We start from the raw sequence: 19,767 nt of genomic DNA, 5'->3' as shown, positions 1-19,767 counted from the left end.
TGACAGGTTTCCCATCCTCAACTGGAACCCCCAAGACCACCTACATGTCAGGGCTTTCTGACTCTGAAAGCAGGGCCCACCCCTAAATCAGAGTATATACTAAGTGCCTAAAAATAGCATGTGGGGGCCAAGTTATTTAAGCTTGCTATTCTGAAAGATCTGTTTTCTGGATCATTATGAAGCCACGCACCCTTCCGAAGGAGATGGTTCCAGACTGTGTGAACCCTTGGACTGCTACTGACCAAAACTGATCTGTCCTCTATTGCCAAGGGATACCTCAGGATCACAGTGGTACAGGGATCGGAGACCTCTTACTACAAGTTTGTAAAACTGAAGAGCATTTGGTCCAAGAGAGGTTAGAAGAGTGAGTCAGGGGTTAGGTCTCCAAGGGTGAAATAAAAACCACAGCTAACCTTTGGAGCTGAAGAAGAGACGGGGCATTGAGAAGCACCACAGCGAAACAACACACAGGGGGGCCAGCCTGGAGGAATTCTGAGAGGCTGACAGATGCCTTTGGTCCACTTGCAGCCCTTCTCCTCTCGGGACATCCGTTCACTCTGGTATCTAGCCAAAACCAAGAACTGTTTGCAAGACACTACACCATATGCCATGTGGTCTAGACTGCATCAGTGTGGGGTTCACTCCCTCCATACACCTTGAGATTAAAATTAAAGACCCCCCCGGGGCGCCTGGGTGGCGCAGTCGGTTAAGCGTCCGACTTCAGCCCCGCGTCAGGCTCTGGGCTGATGGCTCGGAGCCTGGAGCCTGTTTCCGATTCTGTGTCTCCCTCTCTCTCTGCCCCTCCCCCGTTCATGCTCTGTCTCTCTCTGTCCCAAAAATAAATAAAAAACGTTGAAAAAAAAAATTAAAAAAAAAAAAAAAAAAAAAGACCCCAGAGAGTGGTCTAATTCTCAGCGCACATCCGAAAATATAACACATCTTAGGTCAGTATTTATATAACGCAAATTATACCTCTAACAGAATTTATTAATGTTGATGATGATGATGATGATGACGATGATGATGAAAGATGTTCTATTTTGTTTAAAGTAAGAGTTCCTACTATTTAAAAGACACAACAAGCCCACAGCGGAGTCACTTGTGCTAAACTTCGTGTCAGTAAACCAATAGTTACTACCTAACCTATCTGAAGTTTCAGCCCCTCCCAGAAATGTAATCTAAACTGATCAGTCTGGAATGTCCTGGTCAGCACTAGTGAGGCAATCTACCTGATATACTCTTTTCATTCCCTAAATGAAAAGGATAGTGACTTTGTCCAAAATAATCCATACTTTTCTCGTCCTGCCTTAAAAAAAAAAAAACAAAAAACAAAAAAAACAAAAAACAAAAAAACGCAGCTCTTCCTTTCTATTTGCTAGATGAGATACTGCCTGATTCAGGAATCACTGAATAAAAACCAGTTCAAATTTACTCAGCTGAATTTTGTTTTTGAACACTACATACAACCCATTTGTTAAGAAACTCGTATGCATTAGCTAGGCAATGGGAGCTTCCACAATCACCCTGCAAGGGGAATTCTGCTTTTAAGTCCATTATACAGATGAGAAAAACTGAAAAGAGATAAGTGAAAAGATAAATAAGTTACACAATTCCCTTCGAGAGAAAAGACTGCTACCTAGGACGCAGTGGCAAGTTACTCAAATAAGAGGGCTGAAAGTTACCGGCAAAAGAGACAAGGAAAGGGCACAAAAGCAGGGAACGAATGTGTTTGGCTTTGCAGAAACAGCAATTCCAGCCAAGGAGACACCCAACCAGTGTTGCACGTGAAAGCCCCTTGCTAGGTTAGGTTTGTCCCCTGACGGCCCCTTACATGAGCGTTGGAGCTGGGTTGGAGCTGAAGACATGCACAGAAGCCCCCCTGAATTGTCCTGAAGTTACATTTAGATCAGTATAATACTAAGGTCTACTCCTAGGGGCAGAGTTTTCTAGCAGTTTTTGAACAGACGATGTGTGCCCTAGCAAGGATGTTGACATACTAGGCATGCGCAGTTGAACTGAAGTGCCTATGGGAGCTTCTGGTCCCTGCCCCCTGATACACTGAATAAAACCTCCCTGTATTAAACCACTGGAAGAGAGTGCCTTGAGAGATAGCCCCCTGTCTCTTTACTTGTAGCAAGTAATAGAAAGTTCTTAGCCTTCAACACTTGGTTAGGTTGTGTTCAATTTTATGTACTCCAAGTGGTGAACCCCTGGAGTTTGGGTACATGACTAATTAGTGACAAAGCTATAGTTTAAACTAGGTCCTTTTAACTTCAAAACCTTAAACTTTTTCACTTATTAATGAAGTTTCCAAAAGGAATCTGTAAAAAAAAAACTTTTAATCTTGTAGCATGTGTAGGATAAGTTAGTAATACAGAGGCTCCAACCAATTACACTTCTTTCCACCTTTCCAAAGATGGTCTAATGAACATGTAGTTAATTTTATGGACCCAAAGGTTTTGGCATGACATTTACTAGCATGAAACTTTCTTCAACACTTTCAGCTTATGGCTTGTGGGTGTGTGAATGAGCTCCATTCTAGGAGTGTTTTTCAAAGAAACAAAATAGGTTTTGACTATTTCTATATTTAAAAAGATCATACTGTATACTGAACGAAGGCAAAGTAATACAATGTTCCTTAATTTTTACACGCGGGAGATAATGTAACAAAGCACCAGTTTATTCTACTGTTTTCCAAATCATTTACTGGACCTGTTCAGAAAATGAGTAAATTACCAGAATTTTGTCAAGTTAAAACTCTTTTCTTTGTCAGTGTGTAAGTAATCTCTGACTTTATTTCCCTGAGACAGACTGAAACATTAGGTAATTAACCAAGAAAAACCTACTTAAGCTGGCTCTCTTTTTTTGCTAAAATTAATCAAATGGATAACTGTTGCCCTCAACTGAATCAATCTTAAATTGTTAGTTCACTTTGGTGCAATAATTCTCTCCGTTTCTTTCCCATTTAAAGATCCCACTCCTCTCCTCTATCCTTGTGGTCCTGTAAAACTCCATACAAGACACAATTTTCAAAGTTTTACGGAACAAAAATCTGGTGTTTTAGATTTTTACATTATAGACTGCAGCCACTCCACTAACAACTTAAGTAGGGTGCTCAACCAAAATCTTGGCTTTCCTTCAGCCCCAAGTATTGACATAACCAGACTGTAGAAGAATAGCACTGTTGTTTCACCGCTCTACATTGGTCTCCTCTCTTTTATGACTCTGACCTATCTCAGACTAACTGCTGCCCCAAACTGGAGACTTCTGCCTATCTTTTTCTTTCACCCACAGCTAGAGGGGAAATTTGATTGGGCCTCACTGGGATATAAAAGAAAAGAACATGATCATTAAAGACTTTATAACAAAAGGGGAAGTGGTAAATTCCAGTTTACCTTCCCTGAAAATCATCCTTCCCTGAAAGAGCCAGGTTAACATCTTTGACAAGAACAGAAAGAAGGAAGAGAAATCCACCTGCCACAGGGTAACATGGCACTGGCTACAAGAGGGTATTAGCTTCCCTGAAGGTGAGTTTTCCTCCAGGTTGGCAAAGTGCTTTTGAGGGCTGGGAGGCCTACGAGAATGTACTCAAATTCTTACTTCATCCCCTATGTAACTTAAGCGAGTTATCTAATCTCTCTAACCAGAGGCACAAAGATATAAAATAAGGATGAAACTAATATCGACTGCGGTGAGTTTTTCTGAGAATTAAATGAGGTAACACATGTAGGGATTTAATACAACACTTGACATATAGTAAGCATTTTAAAAAGCATGATTAATTTGCTATTATTTTCCACACGAAGCCCTAGGACTAAGAAATGTTTGTAAAGCCTAGTAAATTTGGAACAGTTATTGGCAACTAAGAGTAAGGCTGTACCTAGGTGCTCAAACAAATGTATTTACATTTTATGTGAAGATAAGGTTTTATTGTTCTCTACCTGTCACATTTTCTGTAGTTCTGTCAACTTGCTCTTATTACTTTTCTTCAATTGAAGTTAATTATAGACCCATCATACTAGATCTGAACAAACCGTGATGTTCTGGGAAACCTATATGCCAAGGTCTTCATTTAAATGAGAAATTTACAAGGCTATCATTTAACCAAAATATTTTCAGTGGAAGTGCCTTTTCCATTTGTTAAAAAGTAAGCAGAGAAGAAATTCATGAATTTGAATAACAGATTCCACGCATCGATCGTCATTGTCAGGTCCTACAGCAAATGTGATGGAAGTACCAAAACATTTAGGGGATGTCTGATAGTTCAGGCTATAGCACTAGTGGGTCAAGAATCATTTAAATTTATCAGAGCAAACAGTCATGTCAAAAACACAGTTTCATTCATCAAAGTCATACACTGTATTGACTCTGTTAATGATTTGTACGTGCAAAGTTCAAATACCCAGCCGTTTTTCATTTATGATGTGCAAGATTTTGAAGGTTGTAAACACCTGAGAGGGAGAAATATTTCTGGGTGGTCTTGGTAAGGGGAAAGGGGACTTAATTAGGAATGACACAGCAAAGCAAAGAAAGGCAGAATTTAATCTGAGAAAACAACTTTTCTAACCACACCAAGAGCCAACACGATATTAAGTATCCAAAGGAAAGTGAAAAAGACCAATGACACAAAATAATTTGATGAGGCCAAATGAAGAATATGAATTTCTCAAACACCATTAATGCAAATTTTAGCTGAAAGCAACAATATCGTAAAATAAATAATAGCACACATTTGCTTTATTTTGAATGCAAAATGAACAGAATAACCAAAAGAGAACATTTTTATTTCAGACCATGACTTTCACATCAGGCTGGGAAACCTCAGGAAACATGACAACTGACGAGTGAAGCAGGCTAAGAGCCAGCAACAATCTCAACTTTGCTTCTGCCCCACTCTCTGGCTTAGCATGGTGAACACCTCAGCCAAATGAGACCAGGAAACCAGGGAGATCTTTTTCTAGAACTAATATTTTGGATGCAGAGATCATGAATCGTTCCAAAACTGGCAGCAGAAGTGTGAAGAATTTGGAAAGGCACAGGGAGAGCAGTGCAGCCAGCACCGATGCCTCAAAGAGAAGGGAGCAGAAAGGACTGAAGGACTGCCAGGGCACAGCCGCAAAGGGTGGAAGAAGGAAAGCCACAATTGCTCTGGGAGAAAAGGGCAAGGCATGATGGGAAAGGGCTCTTCCAAAGGGGCCCAGAGCAGGAAGCTGCCCTTGTTTAAAAGAGAAAGTTGTTTGTTCTAGACAAAAGGGCTGGTCTCTGATCACAGGCTCATCCCTCCCTTCCCCAACTCTCCCACTAACCCAGGTACAGTTTGGTACTGAAAGGAAAAATGGTCAAAGTGTTGCCTTTAAATTTCAATGTGTTTGGATACACATAATTAAAAGCCAGCAAAAGACACAGAGGAGGGAATACTGGGAGATGAGGGCAGGGAGAATGTAAGAAAGGAGAACAAATAAGAGAAGGAGAAAGGTTGAGACACTGGAGGTAAAGAGAAGAGTAAGAGCATGCTTCAAGGGTATAAGTGGGAGGGGTCAGGATGATCTGGTGGACTTGAGGAGCTCAAGACATTTCCAGACACAAACATATGGATGAGGAAATAAAAAGTTCCAGTTCCTACGGCTAAAATGAAAACGATTTCCTGTGGAAAAAGCGGAGCCTGCTCAAAACACTGGGATTGATCACACTGGGTTTCCTCTGCAAATACTCTATCATAAAATGCTAATACTAAATCACCTCGAAGTTCTCACTTTCAAGCTCAGTTAAGCTACAGAAGAGCTTTTCCTGTTTTAGGTTTCTAAATTCTCAGAGTTGGGAACCGTGGAAGGCAACCAGGCCAGCTCTTATCTGATTCAGAGAGACCATCTCCTTGATGAGTCAACACCTCCCTTGGGACTCACTGAAGCAATGTGGTCTCAGCCCCATGTATTGCCAATGAGGTGATATCTCAGATGACTGGCCAAGGTTTCGGAGTGAGAAGTGCAGATTTCACATCCTAGCTCTCCAGGCACTTGAGTGAGCAATCACATGAAATCCTGGAACTCTCCTGATACCAATCACAATCCTTGCATTTAGATCACACTTGAGAGCTCGCCAAGGCTATTTACATCAGTGTTCTCATCTGATTCTCACAGCAAACACAAGAGGGATTATTTTTAATACTTTTCAGGTTAGAAGCGTAGCAAAATGCAGAAAATTTATGGGAGGTGCCGAAAGTCACACAACCAAATTCCACTAATACCAATCTATTTTTGCAACTGTACAAAAACACTTATTAACTTTTATTTCAAATCATTAAATAATATAGTACTTAAGAAATTTACAAGAAAATAGATAATTAAGAATATGCTAATATAGGCACAGTATTGGCAAGTAATGCAAATACATTTTGCTTCTCTCGGTTTGTATATGTAAAAAACAAAATATAAGTATTTGAAAATATGCATACACTGAATCCATTGAATCTTATTACTACCCCAAAATTATACCATTCATAAGAAACTATTTGAGGAAAAAAGCTTCTCAAAGAAGTTTCTGTAGAATTCAAGTTATCCTGTATGCAAGGAAGTCGCAAGTAATCCACAAGTTCAAATCAAAGACTTGGATTCCTTAATAGAAAAGACCTTTCCTGTTGAGAGATAGGGCGGTGTGATGTTTGAGCACACAGACACAGCCAGCCTTCCCTGAATTTAAAACTCGATTCTGACACTTACTATATATCTGATGCTCACTAACTTACTTAAACTTTACCTCTGTTTTCTCACCTATAAAAAGGAGATCAAATATTATTATACCATTGGGATACTGTGAGGATTTAATGAGTTAACGTCCTTAATGTGTTCAGCCACCATCCTGATACGTAGTAAGACCTACATGTATAAGTTATCAATATGTCCCTCTGCCAAGCATTATACACTTAGATGCATTGGGGTCCTTTCCAATTCACAAAACAACCCTGAGAGACACGGATCATTACACCTACTGGAAAGGAATAAAACCTCAGAGAAGTAATTAGCCTCAGATAGCACAGATAATAAGTGGCACAGTCAAGCTACAGCCTCATCTCTTGGATGGAAGTGTCTTTGGTACTTCCACCTGGAGAGAGAGTGGGGTAGTCAACATGGCTGCTGTAGGTTATCCTTACAAACATGGTCCCACATTTCAGGCTTCAATTCCACAAACCTATAATTATTCACATAAAAGTTTATTTTTTCCACACAGTTTCTTACAGATATTGGTATTGACCAAAGTTGAAAAAGTCATAGAATAAAATTTGTAAGTATGTATGGTGATGGATATTAATCAGACTTATTGTAGTAGCATTTCATACTTCATACAAATATCAAATCACTATGTTATGCATTTGAAACTAATATAATGTTATATGCCAATTATATCTCAATAAAAAGATAAAAAAAGAAGTCATGACATTACAAGGCATGCTGAAATTATACAGGATGTTATAGTCTGCCAAACACTTTTATAGACTATCTCATTTAATTTTCACAGTAAATAGTCATCTGCATGTTATAGCTGAAACAAGAGGTTCAGGGATGTTGGATCATTCTGATATTTCTAGGAACCATACTGAATCTTAGTATACAGCCCTTCCTCTGTACCCTTCCATCTCTGCTAATTTACACTCAGCTTGTGTTATTTCTACTTTTCTTTGAAAAAAGTAATGTGATACTACTAATCAAATGTGTCCCCACTGAGCCACCTGCCAAAACACAACCTATTGTTCCTGTATCTGGATGTACCGTATGTGAGCAGGACATACATCCAATCCACCAGAACCTCTGTAACTCTATGATGAAGGTCCCCCCACATAGCACAAAGTATTTTTTAAGTGACTTCTCAGTGAATACTAAATGGAACATTTAGTGGAAAGCAGTGAAGTATGATTAAATAATTATTATTGGAGAGATTTTTAAAGATAAACTTTCTCTTATGAGTGACTAAAGTTTTTTTAAATGCTTTTAATGTTTATTTTTGAGAAGTGGGGGGGATGGGCAGAGAGAGAGAGGGAGACAAAGAATCTGAAGCAGGCTCCAGGCTCTGAGCTGCCAGCACTGAGCCCTACATAGGGCATGAACTCTTGAACCACAAGATCATGACCTGAGCTGAAGTCAGACACTTAACCGACAGTCACCCAGGCACCCCTGGGTGACTAAACTTTTATTTCTATACCTACTCACTAGGATGGTTGCAAGTAGAAAAGGAAAGAGAAAAACTGTCTTCATTAATCTTACTTTCACTAGTAAAATATACTTTACTACTACTGAGGATTAAAAATCTTCAATCCTGTCTTGACCAAAAAAAGGAGGTGGGGTAGGAAATGTGTGCATGTGTAGTATTTTTCTAGATTCTTGCATTAAAAACTTTCAGGAACATCAATGTGGAATTAGGGTGTTTGAATACTTCTCCAGCAAAAGGACTTTGAACCTAGTCGCTTTTTCCAGCTCTATCCCAGGAAAAAGATCGAAGGCACTTTTCTGAAATTTTACTTTGACAAAATTTCACAAGGAGCCTTTGTAAACTGTTACTCAGTTGAAAGAAATCACCAGTTTCAGTTCCCATGGGACCTACAAATTCAGAAATCAGGAGGAAGAGCTTTGCATCCACTGATTGGAGTTGGGTGATGCAACTGGAGAATTTCATTGGAAGATTTCAGAGCTACAGTTCTAAGTAGAAAGGGAGAAACAGATAGGATCCCATGGTATTTATAACTTCTCCAAGACCTTTAGACAAGTCATATTTTAGACCCTCTAGGGAATGATCTCCCTGTTAGAGCTCGTTCCAGCATCTTCTAAGAACAAATCGTTTCCAGGACTAATTTCAAAGGGAATCTCATAAGCAGGACTTATAAAGCTTTATACGACAAACACCTAAAATCAGTAAGTATCTTAAATTGAGTATGCTGATATCATTAGCTAGGTAATGCAAGCAAAAATAATCTGATTTTTCAAGTCTATTATTTCTCCTTTCACAAATAGGAGAAAAGTTATATTATTATTTCAGATTCTAACTATTAAGATTGGCACCCTGAGAAATTTTCAGCAAGATTTAAATCATGTTTATTTTATATGGGAGTAGTCAGGGGAGAAGAGTTCTCTTTGAACCGATTCAGTTTAAGGCACTTACTTTAGTGTTTAATTAATGACATGGTGACATGTTTTGAAAAGAGCCATATTTCCCAGTCCCTTAGCAATGTCCAATCCAGGACTTCCTTCTCACTAAAGCCAAGGTTGAGCTGAAACTTCAACTCTACGGATAATAAGGAGACAAGCTTTCTGATGTGGTGGCTAAAACACATGTGTCCATCCCTGTGACTAATGGTGTCATGAAACAAAGAAACAAGATATAGGAAAACAGAAGAGGAACAGTGCTGAGCGTAAATAACTCAGCGAGCTTGGCTTGCCACAACAAAAGCATATTATTTGAAGCCACTCTTGCAACGCTCCTTACATCCTTCATAATGAGAAATCAGGAACAACTAGACTTAGAAGAGGGCCTGCAGGTACCACTGGCAGTGCCACCAAACACAGAGAAAAGAGGAGGGAAAATAGTCCTCGTAGAAAACAACAACGATAATCACACAATGCATTTGTTTTTGTGTTCTATGCAACAGTTCTACTGCCATTTTCTCAAAATCATGGCTAATCTATTTAAAAAAAATTTTTTTTTAACATTTTTATTCATTTCTGAGAGACAGAGACAGAGTGTGAGTGGTGGAGGGTCAGAGAGAGAGGGAGACACAGAATCTGAAGCAGGCTCCAGGCGCTGACCTCTCAGCACAGAGCCCGACACGAGGCTCAAACCAACCAACCATGAGATCATGACCTGAGCCGAAGTCCGAGGCTTAACCAACTGAGCCATGCAGGGGCCCGTGCCTAATCCATCAGAGAAATACAAAGAACATGTTAAATTACAAATTCCCTCAGGGCACACCAGGTTTCAGCAGCGGGTTGCACAGTTTATTCCTCCTTTCATCTGCCATATTGATTTGAGTCAATGGTGCCACTATTGACGGCAGGAGGGACTGTGTCACACAGAATCTTTTCCTCACAATCATCTTCTCACCTGGAAGGCATGTACACTACCTACTCCTATTTTTTAAGCTAATTACAGCTCAAATGGTCCCTCTTCACCAAACAAGCACGTATATTCTCTATAAGTCCTTTCCTCTTCTCCTTTTCTTTCTAACTCTTGCCTGATTACTTCAGCAAAATCTCTCATTTTCTCTTTAGATGCAAACAACAACAAAAAGTTCTTGTTGTTTCAGAGTCCTAGATATAACAAAACATTACTAGCACAACTGCATCAAACGAAAGGAAAATCTTTAAGTTTTAAGTGCAATTAGATACAACGAGCATCTACCTCCAAAGCCCCTGAAAGAATTCATAAATCTAACATCTTCTCCAAGTTTCTATTTCTTCTTCCTTCTTTCCCTTAAAACAATCATCTAAACATAAAATCGAACATTTGGCTTTCTCATTTCACTAATATTGTGAGAGCATTGTTGTTTTTCTTTAATTTTTATGGCAAACGGGCATATTTAAGCTATCTTGTGGCTTAAATATACTGTGGATTTGTCTGACAACTCAGCTACTCTTGGTTACCTTGTTCCGAGAGAAAAAGCATATTGGTGTTCCAGATACTTCGACTTCAAAATAACTGCCAAACAGAACTCCTTCAAGAGAAGCAAAACACTAACTTCTGAAAAATCTGACAAACTGCAGTAGCCATTAAGGACTGAAAAAACTATTAAACCTCGCAAATGCTCTTCCACTCACTGCCATCAAGAGCTACACTGAAAGGCCAGGGGACGAAGGTGGTGAAGAACGCAGGCTTTGGAGTCAGATGGCTTACATACAGATTTGAGCATTGCCACATGTTAACTGGAAAAACTGGAGCAAGCCACTTACTCTTTTAGTCCCTAAGCCTCTTTGCGCCTAAAACGGGGGTAATCACAGAACTGGTGTCAGCGAGATGCTATGAGAACTTGAAGAATTCATTCATGTAAAGTTTATAAACTGATTCTTAGCAGACAGAAAAACCTTTAATAAATGTTTCAGATGATGTTGATGATGCTCTCAGACTCTAGAATCTCTTTGCCATCTGAGACTCCTTACCACAACTTGCATGGAGATGGGTACACCAATGACCTCGAAAAAGATTTAATATTATATGTCAATGATATCTCAGGAAAAAAAAAAAAGGCTTGAGGACACCCAGATGTTTGATAAGAAGTGAGTAACTTTGCAGGGAAGCCTGCAAAGTGACTACTGCTATTATCCAGAGTTAACAGGGCCTGAAGTAACCCAAGTGCAGTGGGAATAGAGTTGGGTAGACATGTTCAGGAGACATGACAAACTCTGAAAGTCCAAATGGGAATTATGTTACCCTCTGTGTCACCCTCCTTCTGCACCTCCCCTGCCTGTGCTCTCTCTCTCTCTCCCAAAAATAAATACATAAATATTTTTTTAAAAGATACATAGAAATATACTGACATGTAAAATTTCTACTTTAGTTTCTACTCATATGCTCTCAACTGAAGGGATTGGATCTACACAGAAAGAGGGAAACACAAAGAGGCCAGGTTAGGGTGGGGCAGTGAGGTGAAGGAAGTAGTTTCACTGTCTATGGGTAGAATCCTGATCAGATAGAATAAAATGAGCTGTTTACTGAATGGTTTTAATTTTTTCCCAAATAAATTTCTTTATGTTCCGGCTCTAAAATCCTCAAAGATTTGGGGGTGAATAAGAACCCAATGTGTAAAGGCCTTCTATCTAAAATCACCTCCTTGGCACCTGTTGGGATGAGCACTGTGTGTTGTATGGAAACCAATTTGACAAATTATATTTAATATGAAAAAATAAAAAAATAAAAATAAATAAAATCACCTCCTCTGAGAAATCTTTCTTGGCTCCTCAGGCCTCCTCTCCAAGTTCATCAGACTACAACAGCAACCCATGGGAGGGTATTAGGGGAGGATATAATCACGTGATATTGGGGAGCTATTCACCCTATCTTTAAGTACAGGCGTTAAAGAGTAAATCAGCTCTAGATCCTGATTTTTCCCTCTTGCCCCCCAGGATTTGGCTGTCAATGTACTCTGTCACCTTATCTAATCGACAGACAGTGACGATTCATACTCTTTGTTATCTTAGAATTTTCTACATTCTCCAAGCTCTAGTTTAGGAATTCTCAAACCCAGGATGAATGCCAAAATTATTTGGGGAAACCTTTTTAAATATGCAGTTATAAAGCTCAATCCCTCAAACTCTGACCAGATCAGAGTCTTGTCACAGTCTCCTCCCTTGGAGGGTATCTGAAATTAGACCCAAGTTCCCCTACTCTTAGGTAGGCATTCTATATATATATGTAGATGTATATACACATATATATATACATACACACACACACATATATGCGTGTGTGTGTGTGTGTGTGTGTGTGTATATATATATATATATATATATATATATATATATATATAGTGGCTTTATTGTTTATCCTCAAAGTTTGGAGCCCATACATGTGCCTCAAGTTAGATTTTTTTCTAAACCTCTACCTACAGACCCAGCCAATATATGATTAGGAGGGTGATGACGCCATGTGGCCTATAAGCAGAGACACAGCAAGCCAACGCCTCAGAAACAGAGAATGGAAAGTGAGGAGCATACATAATCCATGAAGCTTGGCAGACTCCTGACTCAAATCTGGATTCTGCAGAGATTTCCAAATACTGACTAGTAGAGAGGAAATAGGTGACTAAGAGCACAGCTTCTAGAGTCGGATGTGAATGAGTTAAAACCTTAAAAAAAATTTTTTTTTTAATGCCAGGAAGATGGTAAGTGCTAAGTGTTAGCTACTACTATTACCATCATCTGTAACATTATTATTTATTTGTCCTGCTATCCCTGGCCTGACCGAGTCTTCCCTGGAGGGAACTCTTTTTCTTACAGATAATGCAAACCAACTCACTCTACAATTCCAGTCATTCTTCCATTACACAGTTTGTAACTTCTGTACTTTTAATAAGTGTATATCCACATATGTCAGAGGTAGCCAAATGGACTAATCAGATAAGGCCAAGTGAACATCAAAAATCCAAAAGGACCTCATCAAGGTTGTACCAGGATGTTCTTTCAACCATGCTGACTAGTGGCTTGTATTAGGAGTTGAGAAAATATGCCCACCACCAAGACTGTGTAATCCCATCCAGTGTCTCCCTGGAAGCAGCAGTGAATGTATAACACTACTGTTTCCATTCATGGTTAATTATTTTATAGCTGGGCTATAAAAAGAATTTCTTTAAGAACATATTGCTAAACTTTAAAATATCTTTGGTTCTTGAGTTGGAAAACAGAAGTAGAATGGTGCTATATGCATGAGCAAAAAATACAGTCACACCACAGACGCATAAATGTCACTAAAACTGAGTCTCATATGTAATGTTGCTTATGTTAAAAAAGAAAATTCTCATATGCTGCCAAAATTTCCAAGGCTATACCACCTTGGACCACTGTCACCATATCCTCTTAGAGAAGAGAGTGGCGGGAGAGACACCAAGGAAATTATAAAACCAGGGAAGATACTGCAAGGGTATTCTAGAGGCAGAAGGGACCAGAAGGCATCAGCTGGCCCAATCTTCTCAGGATCAACTGTGGGCAGGGAGAGGAACCTGCCTCCCAGGGTCACCTAGATGACTGGGGGCACATGAGGAACTGAGGTTTGAATTGCCCAATTCTGGTCTAATACTGGTTTTACACTGCTCCACAATGCTTTTATATAAGAAAACAAGGAGTAAAATTACAACTTATATACAATATTTTAATTAAATACATATATATTTTTGTAACTCTTGTCATTAATTAAAATGAAAAGAAGGGAAATTTTAGTGAAATATGCTTTGTATTTTCTATTCTAAAAGTAAAACACATGCATTTGAGCAAAATCAGATGATACGAGACCAAAATGAGAATAAAAATATCCGATCAATAACAAAATCAAAATAAGCATTAGACCCACCATCCAAGCGCAGCTGCTCTTAATGGGTTCATATATTTCTTTCTAGCTTTATTTCTCTGCCAGAGTTTTTTAATGTATTTGTAGCTAAATTATATACATAATGCAGAATCCTCACTTTCACGTAACAGTATAACATAAGGCTATTTTTTCTGTTTTAAAAATATGCTCTGAGGCAAAACTGGAAAACGAAAATAAACTTAACTTGAATGAATTTAACTTAACTAAAATCAATGAGTTAAAAAGTTTAAATAAGATCTAAATCACTGTTAATATTGCACCAGTGGTATACAATCTCTCCTACCATTGTTCAATGCAGTTTCCTACCTCCTCCGTTTTCCTGCAAAGACACCCACTCTACTCTGTAAAGACTTAATTGACTTTGGAGCCTCAGATACGTCAAGGGAACAGAGGACAGAAGAGGAATTAGCAAAGGAGTTCAACCCATGACCTTCCCCTTACCTCCTGCTTAAGTCCCACCCAGGCCCAAATTTTCTTCATTCAGAACTGTATAACTTCCTGAGTTCAGCTGGAGGAAGAGATTCCAAGAGTATAAAAAAGGGTGAGAGTGACTCAGAGAAGGGGAAACAGTTAATGGCGAGGCTCTGACCACAGGTGGATAATAAATTTCAAAGATAGAGCCTCCCAAGGAAGCCAGGGCCAAGTGGGTGAAATCCAAGGTGGGGAAATGGAAGAAAGAGTAATGGTAAAAAGAGAGAAAAACTAAGAAAAAGCAAGAAAAAGAAAAGAGATTGACAGAGAAAGAAACTACTATACTAACAGACCTATTCTCTTCTTTTCTACCTCTTCTCCTATGACTTTAATAACATTACTGCCCAGAGGATAGTGGTGAAGTTTGTGATTAATTTTCTCCCTACAACTAATGTTTGGCTTGGCTCCACCATGGTATTTGCATTTTGACTTAGGACCTTACCTCTGTCCACCACCTGCCCTGACCCCAAATGGTGGAGTAATAATGTGGCTTGTCCCACCCACTTCTACTGCTGGCTGGAACAAAACCTGTAGAGAGCCAATGGCTGAAACAATGGCAGAACAGTTTTATAATGTTTACAGATATACTTGAGACAAGGTTCTGAGGTTTCATAGCCCTGTTTTTACAATGATGTCTTTACCTTCTTCTTCTTACCATAAAACAGTTTTCAACTTTAGGGATGATTAGCTATCATTTCAACTGATTGGCTATAGTAGAATTTACTCAGTTGAAATTGCATTGCTGTCCTTGACATCTTTTCTACAGTGGAACAAACAATTAGTTTTCTAAAGAGTGTAGGTGGATATACATACTGAGTTTAGAGTTCTTTATTTAAGTATCTCTTTATGCAAGAAAAGATACCAGAGGGAAGGGGTTATTAATCTATAATTATTAAAATAACAGACTGCATATTCCTTGGTTATACTTCTAGGGAAAATTTAATAGACTTATGAAAACTTTTATAATTAGATCATTTTATAAAATTATCTATAAAATTAGAGATCTATAATGTTTCTTCATTTCTAAGAACTTAACTGTTCTTGACTTTTGCCCTCAATTCTCCTATTTCCAAAAGACACATTAAATGACCCACCATATTCCCCTTTTCCTATACAGAAACAGCTTAACTAGCAGATCAGCCATAGCAAAGAGGGTGTCTACTAAATGCTCACATCAAATCTTCTTTCCAAAGTTGAATGAAAGAAACTTTAAAAAGTTCCACTGAGCCAGGGCCAGAATGCCACAAAAGCATATTTTATATTAAAGTGAGCTTGGCCAACAATCTATTCTTTCAGAGTTCCTAGGAAGATGCCAGCACATGGCCTAATCACAGGACCAGCAGCATAGCTGTCCCCTGGCGCCAAGACAACACCCAGCAGACCCTGCCAGTGCGTCTTAGATTCCATCAAAAACACATTTCCTCAGGTTAAGACATTGCCTGTTCCTAAGTAACCTCTTTATAAATTAATCCAAATGTTAGGAAAGATAATGCAATAACATATTATTTATCTGCAAGACCATTTTGGAAATATCGGCCTGTCTCTTTTCTATTCTGACTAGAAAATGTTCCTGGGGTATTTGTTTCCACCTCCTAGTAGCTGTGTGAGTGTTCACGACTTACTTTATTTTTCTGAGCACCGTTGGCTTCATTCAGAAAAATAAGGGAAAGTATTTATCTTCCCAGACCACTGTGAAGATTCATTCATTGATTCATTCCAAAACATTTATTGACAACTTTGTGTCAGACCCTCTTCCAGGAGTTGGGGACACAGCAGTGTACAATATGGTAATAGCCATTGCTCTCTTGGTGCAGACAACAGCCTGAGAGGAAGCAAGGTTCAAGGAGACAGACAGACAATAAGTAAGTAAGTAAGTAAGTAAGTAAGTAAATAAATGCCCATAAGTGTCATCGAGCATTCCATTTCTATATAAAGTGATTAGCAATGTCCTCCAGTTGGTCACACAGGTATTTGATGGAACAGCCTTTCTGGCAGAGGGAACGCAGGTGGAAACGATCTGAGGCAGGAATGTGTTTGCTTTGTCACACGACGGTGAAGATACCAAAGGGCTGGATCAGACTGAGGAAGGGAGTGGGTGGTGGGGGATAAGGTCAGACTGTCCAGACAGCTGAGAATCATGTAGGGCCTTGTAAGCCAGTGGAAAGAAGGGTTTCAGGCTTTACTCTGCATGAGATGGACCTTCTGCACATCCTAAGCAAAGGCAAGACATGGTCTGAGTTCTGTTGTAAAAGAATCACCCTAGCTCTCATGCTGTGATTAAACTGCAAAGGAAAGGACAGAATCAGGGAGTCCATTAAGGAGGCTAAGGCACTAATCCAGGAGGGAGGTGGTAGTAGCTTGGCCTGGTGGTGGTGGGAGGTGGGCAGCAGCAGCTAGATTCTGGGGATGCTGTCAAGGTTGAGAGGGCAGGACCAGGTGATGTGTTGAAGGCATAAATGAGAGAACAAAATCTAATATCAGCATATGTTCTATACATGTTAGTTTCCTTCCGTTACTTCCTTCCTAATAGATCCTTGAAATAAAGTGCTGCTGAAAAGGAGGAAGAAGGATGACTGATAGGGAGAGATCAGAGCATGGGCGTGGGCACAAAGACCTACCAGGTTGGTTGTCTCTTCCAGGCATCCTGAGGTTTCCGAAAGCAAGCTAGAAGGGTCTCCTCCTTCCCATAACTCACCGCCAGCCCCCATTGCCTCCAGGCATGGAAACAGAGCGGAAGGCAGTCTTGCTAGAAGTGTATGTGGCTTCTAAGGGACCTTTGAATTAATGTCAGTCTTGATAACCCTACAAGAGGAGGGAAAACATTTCTTAAATTATCAGGTCTTAAGGTCTTAAGTCTTATCAATGCTTACCCCACCCTCTCCCCTAAATTCCTGTACTGATGCACCCATGGTACCAGGTAAAACCTAGGACTTGAATGCAACTTGAGAGAAAATGGGAAATTGAAAGATCCATCAATAATTGGGATTGATTTTCACTTCCCAGACAAATGAGGGCTCAAATGATGTCATTAGAAAAAATAAGCTGTATTCCATCCATGGCCCAGTTGCTACCCACTATAATAGCAATACCCTAATGTAAATACCCACTCTATTTTTCTATTTTTCTCCTATAAAATATCTATTTTTCTCCTATAAGATATATTTGAATTGCATTTTACAATTATTTCTTATGAATTTATTGAAGCTTGATTATATTTCAGAGCTCCAACTCCAGCAAAGGTAAAATAGTTTATCAAGTCAGAACAATCATACCTAAGTAAACCTCTAGAGCCTTGAAAAAGGTGGACATCAGAGGCAGGGAGCCCTTTCCCTGGGCCTGTTCCATCATAGGACTTGTGGAGCCCAAGGGATACCAGAATTCTGGACATGGTGGCAGACTAGCAAATTTGGGAAATCTTTATGGCCCTGGTGTTTCTTGCCTTGATACAGAATAGCAAAGAAAAAGGAGTCTCTTCTTCCCTTCAAGTTTCTGACAATTTTGCTGTGTTGTTACTGAGTCTAAGGCAGAACTCTGGATTTCTGCTATAGTTTTTCTCTGGGAACATATAATGTAAAGAAACTATGACAGTCGTGAAATACTGCTCTGGGGGTTTCTCACTCTCAAAATTTAAGATAAGGTTTCATTTCATTTCCTTCTCAACATTGGCCTCAGCCATTCCATGCTCTTACTATACTTCAAAACCTATTTCTAACAGCCAGGAATCACTTGAGATGAGAATGAAGAGTCTTTGAAAAGTAGAGGGTCTCTAGACGCCAAAAACTTTAGAAGAGAAAAGCCAAGCCAAGGGAGGCTGGGTAATTGCTCTTGGCTACGAGAGGAAAAAAAAGAAAACATGGGGACGGGACATCCACGTTTTCTTCAACTTTACAAAGTGTTCATGTTACATACTGTACGATTCTATTTTTATAACATCTTTGAAAGGATAGTGTTTAGGAATGAAGGGTAGGAGTGGGGCTGCAAAGGTCTGTGGGGGAAGCACTGGAAGGAGGTGGTTGCCATTATAAAAGAGAGACATGAGGGATCCTTGTGGTGCCTGTGGGAATTGTCCAGAATCTTGACTGAGGAGGGCAACATGTGAATTTACACAGGTGACAAAGCTGTGTCAGATTTAACACACACACACACACACACACACACACACACACACACACACACAACGCAAGTAAAACTGAGGAAATCTTAGGATTTCTGAACTCTATCAATATGACACCCTCGTTGAGGGAACTGGGCAAAGTGTACAAGGGATTGATTACTCTGTATTATTTCTTACAATTGTGTATGAATCTACAATTGTCTCGATAAAAATTTCAATTGAAGAAAAAGTGCTTAATGGAAAGACAGTCTTCAAAATTGCATGCATGATGCAGATAGTAACAAGACAAATGCTGAAAAATTGATAAAGAGCATATTTCCCAGCAAGGAATGATTAATAAAAAATATCCAATCTAGCCAATAGTGAGAGAGACATAAATTAACAGATTAAAACATTATTTTCACCTATCAAGAGTTAACAATAAAATAAAAAAGATGTGGTAGAAAATATAATAAGACTTATACTCCCATACAAGGATGCCAGAAGTGTAAATTGATACGGAACTTTTAAAAATCACTTAATAGTTTTGTAAAAATGATACACGCTTGGTATTTAAAATTTAAATCCAGTAAGTCTCATTACAGCAAACAATATTATTTCTCAAGAGATTTTACCAAATTTAAAATATTAGGTAAAATATTCTGAATATTATGGGATTGTTATGTGTCTAAATGTGTATTTCAATATTTGTTTATTAATAAGAATAAACTTCAATTTTCAAGGAATAAAATTCAGTCAACTCTATGATAAAAGACATCAGTCTGAACAAACTCATAACCGACCACAAGTGTCCCATCCTATTTTTTATACACACAAAACACTGTAAAACATAAGCCTACTGGCAAGATGAGTTTTCAAGAAAAAAATAATAATGGAATGCTAAGCTACAAGCAATATACAAGATGAAAGAAAAAACTATACAGGGCTAAAGCGAGTGGCGATTATAACAATTTTAAATACAAATAAGTTACTCATGTATTCAGATTATCAGTCTTTCTCCTTCCTGAATTATCTGTCCAGTGAATATTTGGCTTTGTAGTTTAAGCAACCACTGTCCTACACATAATAAATTACTCAGAGTACTACATTTTAGCCTGCCCCTTGGTTTTCTTCTATAACTTTTC

This window comes from Panthera tigris, chromosome A1 (assembly GCF_018350195.1).
Source record: "Panthera tigris isolate Pti1 chromosome A1, P.tigris_Pti1_mat1.1, whole genome shotgun sequence".
NCBI lineage: Eukaryota > Metazoa > Chordata > Mammalia > Carnivora > Felidae > Panthera > Panthera tigris.
Note: the sequence above shows the minus strand (reverse complement) of the source record.